The sequence below is a fragment of the Numenius arquata genome, unplaced genomic scaffold, assembly GCF_964106895.1.
Source record: "Numenius arquata unplaced genomic scaffold, bNumArq3.hap1.1 HAP1_SCAFFOLD_1407, whole genome shotgun sequence".
In the NCBI taxonomy this organism is placed as follows: Eukaryota; Metazoa; Chordata; class Aves; order Charadriiformes; family Scolopacidae; genus Numenius; species Numenius arquata.
This window is the reverse complement of record NW_027415052.1, coordinates 1783-7500: the sequence shown is the minus strand read 5'-3', so window position 1 is coordinate 7500 and position 5718 is coordinate 1783.

Sequence of the window (5718 nt, the reverse complement as noted above, 5' to 3'; positions counted from 1 at the left end):
GGACGGAGGAACGAGCCGACGCCGGCTCGGGAACCCTCCGCCCGCCGCCCCCCCCGGGCTGGCCGGCCACCGGCACCGGCCACCCGCGCTCTCCCCCGCGCCGCGGCGGGCTCCGGCTTAGGGCCGGAGGGAAAAAGGACGAGGCGACGCCGCCTCGCCCGCCGGCAACCCTCTCTCCTCCTCGGCGGCACCCCTGCTCCGGGACGGAGGAACGAGCCGACGCCGGCTCGGGAACCCTCCGCCCGCCGCCCCCCCCCGGGCTGGCCGGCCACCGGCACCGGCCACCCGCGCTCTCCCCCGCGCCGCGGCGGGCTCCGGCTTAGGGCCGGAGGGAAAAAGGACGAGGCGACGCCGCCTCGCCCGCCGGCAACCCTCTCTCCTCCTCGGCGGCACCCCTGCTCCGGGACGGAGGAACGAGCCGACGCCGGCTCGGGAACCCTCCGCCCGCCGCCCCCCCCGGGCTGGCCGGCCACCGGCACCGGCCACCCGCGCTCTCCCCCGCGCCGCGGCGGGCTCCGGCTTAGGGCCGGAGGGAAAAAGGACGAGGCGACGCCGCCTCGCCCGCCGGCAACCCTCTCTCCTCCTCGGCGGCACCCCTGCTCCGGGACGGAGGAACGAGCCGACGCCGGCTCGGGAACCCTCCGCCCGCCGCCCCCCCCGGGCTGGCCGGCCACCGGCACCGGCCACCCGCGCTCTCCCCCGCGCCGCGGCGGGCTCCGGCTTAGGGCCGGAGGGAAAAAGGACGAGGCGACGCCGCCTCGCCCGCCGGCAACCCTCTCTCCTCCTCGGCGGCACCCCTGCTCCGGGACGGAGGAACGAGCCGACGCCGGCTCGGGAACCCTCCGCCCGCCGCCCCCCCCGGGCCGGCCGGCCACCGGCACCGGCCACCCGCGCTCTCCCCCGCGCCGCGGCGGGCTCCGGCTTAGGGCCGGAGGGAAAAAGGACGAGGCGACGCCGCCTCGCCCGCCGGCAACCCTCTCTCCTCCTCGGCGGCACCCCTGCTCCGGGACGGAGGAACGAGCCGACGCCGGCTCGGGAACCCTCCGCCCGCCGCCCCCCCCGGGCCGGCCGGCCACCGGCACCGGCCACCCGCGCTCTCCCCCGCGCCGCGGCGGGCTCCGGCTTAGGGCCGGAGGGAAAAAGGACGAGGCGACGCCGCCTCGCCCGCCGGCAACCCTCTCTCCTCCTCGGCGGCACCCCTGCTCCGGGACGGAGGAACGAGCCGACGCCGGCTCGGGAACCCTCCGCCCGCCGCCCCCCCCGGGCTGGCCGGCCACCGGCACCGGCCACCCGCGCTCTCCCCCGCGCCGCGGCGGGCTCCAGCTTAGGGCCGGAGAAAAAGGGTGAGGCGCCGCTCTCCTCACCCAGCCCATCATCGGGGGCCCTCCGGAGCCGAGGAAAGCCGCGGCAGGCTCTCCACTCCCCGGCCGAATCCTGCGGCACATGCCGCCAGGATTCCCTGTCCTCATCGGGTCCCCCTCCGGGACCGGGGAAGGTGCCCCGTCTTCCCCGGCCGTACGCGTTCGAGTGCCGGCCACTGCCAACTGCCGGTCTTTGTCCTTCCCTCCCCCGCGGGATCCAGCGCTCCACTTCGCCGGGAGACCCGCGGGCGCCACCTCCGCCTCGCTAGCTCCCCTCCGGAGCCTAGCTGCTATGCCGTTCCCCTAATATGGAGATACGGTTCATCGCTCCCGGACAGCGGCAAGAACGTAGGCTCTGCCCACCGGGGAGGAGCGCCAACCACGCCGACTTTTACGATGACGTAACTGGAGGCAGCGTAAAACAGCGACCCCTTCGGCTGCTGGAAGTAGCGCTGGGGACAAAAGGTCTACCCGCCACCCCGGAACAGCGCCTAAGTCCCGCCGGAGCGAGGTAGACCTGGCGACCGGCTGCCGAGGCGGGTCAAGCGGACAGCCCTGCCGGTCCCGGAGGCGGGTAGACCTGGACGCCCGGACCGGAGGCGGGTAGACCAGCGCGCCCAAGTGCCGCCGGAGCGAGGTAGACCTGGCGACCGGCTGCCGAGGCGGGTCAAGCGGACAGCCCTGCCGGTCCCGGAGGCGGGTAGACCTGGACGCCCGGACCGGAGGCGGGTAGACCTGGACGCCCAAGTGCCGCCGGAGCGAGGTAGACCTGGCGACCGGCTGCCGAGGCGGGTCAAGCGGACAGCCCTGCCGGTCCCGGAGGCGGGTAGACCTGGACGCCCGGACCGGAGGCGGGTAGACCTGGACGCCCAAGTGCCGCCGGAGCGAGGTAGACCTGGCGACCGGCTGCCGAGGCGGGTCAAGCGGACAGCCCTGCCGGTCCCGGAGGCGGGTAGACCTGGACGCCCGGACCGGAGGAGGGTAGACCAGCGCGCCCAAGTGCCGCCGGAGCGAGGTAGACCTGGCGACCGGCTGCCGAGGCGGGTCAAGCGGACAGCCCTGCCGGTCCCGGAGGCGGGTAGACCTGGACGCCCGGACCGGAGGAGGGTAGACCAGCGCGCCCAAGTGCCGCCGGAGCGAGGTAGACCTGGCGACCGGCTGCCGAGGCGGGTCAAGCGGACAGCCCTGCCGGTCCCGGAGGCGGGTAGACCTGGACGCCCGGACCGGAGGCGGGTAGACCTGGACGCCCAAGTGCCGCCGGAGCGAGGTAGACCTGGCGACCGGCTGCCGAGGCGGGTCAAGCGGACAGCCCTGCCGGTCCCGGAGGCGGGTAGACCTGGCAGCCCGGACCGGAGGCGGGTAGACCTGGACGCCCGGACCGGTCCCGGAGGTGGGTAGACCTGGCAGCCGGCTGCCGAGGCGGGTAGACCTGGCAGCCCGGACCGGTCCCGGAGGCGGGTAGACCTGGCAGCCCCGACCGGAGGCGGGTAGACCTGGCATCCCCGACCGGAGGCGGGTAGACCTGGCAGCCCGGACCGGAGCAGGGTAGACCTGGCCGACCGGTCCCGGAGGCGGGTAGACCTGGCAGCCGGCTGCCGAGGCGGGTAGACCTGGCAGTCCGGACCGGAGGCGGGTAGACCTGGCAGCCGGCTGCCGAGGCGGGTAGACCTGGCAGCCCGGACCGGAGGCGGGTAGACTTGGCAGCCCGGACCGGTCCCGGAGGCGGGTAGACCTGGCAGCCGGCTGCCGAGGCGGGTAGACCTGGCACCCCGGACCGGAGGCGGGTAGACCTGGACGCCCGGACCGGAGGCGGGTAGACCTGGCCGACCGGTCCCGGAGGTGGGTAGACCTGGCAGCCCGGACCGGAGGCGGGTAGACCTGGACGCCCGGACCGGAGCAGGGTAGACCTGGCCGACCGGTCCCGGAGGCGGGTAGACCTGGCAGCCGGCTGCCGAGGCGGGTAGACCTGGCAGCCCGGACCGGTCCCGGAGGCGGGTAGACCTGGCAGCCCGGACCGGTCCCGGAGGCGGGTAGACCTGGCAGCCCGGACCGGAGGCGGGTAGACCTGGACGCCCGGACCGGTCCCGGAGGTGGGTAGACCTGGCAGCCGGCTGCCGAGGCGGGTAGACCTGGCAGCCCGGACCGGTCCCGGAGGCGGGTAGACCTGGCAGCCCGGACCGGTCCCGGAGGTGGGTAGACCTGGCAGCCGGCTGCCGAGGCGGGTAGACCTGGACGCCCGGACCGGTCCCGGAGGTGAGTAGACCTGGCAGCCGGCTGCCGAGGCGGGTAGACCCACCCGGACCGGGACGGCGCGGCTGCCGTATCCCGGTTCTCCCAGGGTGGAAGGATTACGGGGGGGGCGGGTGGGGGGGGGATTATTTATACCGTGTGGGTTTTTTTTTTCCTTAACTATCGTTCTCGCCCTCGTCCCCCGATTTAAAGAGTCAAGCGTTTCCGGTACTGGGTACGCCCTGATGGGGATACAGCAGACCGAGCTGGGGGGGGGGGATGTTCGATTTTTTTTTTTTTTGGCTCTTTAATTTTCTCCCCCCTTCGCCTATTTCAAGATTCGGGCGTCTCTAATACAGGGGCAACCCTCACCCGGATCTCCCGGAGCGGCGGGGAGAGGGGGGAAGAGGAGGGGCGCGGAACAGTTGTGATTTTTTTTTTTTTTAATAGTCGTTATTGTTGCTCTTATTACTATTACTGTTACGGTCGGTTTATTGCTCCTTATGATGATGAATTACCAGTTGTTAAATAATAATCTGTTTATTTTCCCCGACGCCGCTGCTGGCGGCAAGTCTGCCTGAGCAGACTCTGGACGCCTATTTCGCTCCCCGGCCGCCGGGATCGGCGAGAGCCGGCGGCCCCCGCCGCGAGCCGCCCGGCGCCCCGCCGCGACGCGAGCTCGCCGGCCGCCGGCGGACTCGGCGACCGGCGGCCCCGATCCGGCGGCGGGTGCCGGCGCCGCCGGGCGCTCGCCGGCTTTCGCCTCTCGCGGTGGGCTTTTCCGTTCCGCTCGGTTTTGGCTCGGGGGGCTGCGAGGGGGGGCGTGGGGGGGCTGAGGGCGTTGGGGGGGCTGCGCGTGTGGGCGCGCGCGGTGGGGCGGGGGTGCCGGGGCGGGTGCTTTTCCCCCGCCGCTTTGCCTCCCCGGCCGCCGGGGTCGGCGAGAGCCGGCGGCCCCCGCCGCGAGCCGCCCGGCGCCCCGCCGCGACGCGAGCTCGCCGGCCGCCGGCGGACTCGGGGACCGGCGGCCCCGATCCGGCGGCGGGTGCCGGCGCCGCCGGGCGCTCGCCGGCTTTCGCCTCTCGCGGTGGGCTTTTCCGTTCCGCTCGGTTTTGGCTCGGGGGGCTGCGAGGGGGGGCGTGGGGGGGCTGAGGGCGTTGGGGGGGCTGCGCGTGTGGGCGCGCGCGGTGGGGCGGGGGTGCCGGGGCGGGTGCTTTTCCCCCCGCCGCTTTGCCTCCCCGGCCGCCGGGGTCGGCGAGAGCCGGCGGCCCCCGCCGCGAGCCGCCCGGCGCCCCGCCGCGACGCGAGCTCGCCGGCCGCCGGCGGACTCGGGGACCGGCGGCCCCGATCCGGCGGCGGGTGCCGGCGCCGCCGGGCGCTCGCCGGCTTTCGCCTCTCGCGGTGGGCTTTTCCGTTCCGCTCGGTTTTGGCTCGGGGGGCTGCGAGGGGGGGCGTGGGGGGGCTGAGGGCGTTGGGGGGGCTGCGCGTGTGGGCGCGCGCGGTGGGGCGGGGGTGCCGGGGCGGGTGCTTTTCCCCCGCCGCTTTGCCTCCCCGGCCGCCGGGGTCGGCGAGAGCCGGCGGCCCCCGCCGCGAGCCGCCCGGCGCCCCGCCGCGACGCGAGCTCGCCGGCCGCCGGCGGACTCGGGGACCGGCGGCCCCGATCCGGCGGCGGGTGCCGGCGCCGCCGGGCGCTCGCCGGCTTTCGCCTCTCGCGGTGGGCTTTTCCGTTCCGCTCGGTTTTGGCTCGGGGGGCTGCGAGGGGGGGCGTGGGGGGGCTGAGGGCGTTGGGGGGGCTGCGCGTGTGGGCGCGCGCGGTGGGGCGGGGGTGCCGGGGCGGGTGCTTTTCCCCCGCCGCTTTGCCTCCCCGGCCGCCGGGGTCGGCGAGAGCCGGCGGCCCCCGCCGCGAGCCGCCCGGCGCCCCGCCGCGACGCGAGCTCGCCGGCCGCCGGCGGACTCGGGGACCGGCGGCCCCGATCCGGCGGCGGGTGCCGGCGCCGCCGGGCGCTCGCCGGCTTTCGCCTCTCGCGGTGGGCTTTTCCGTTCCGCTCGGTTTTGGCTCGGGGGGCTGCGAGGGGGGGCGTGGGGGGGCTGAGGGCGTTGGGGGGGCTGCGCGTGTGGGCGCGCGCGGTGG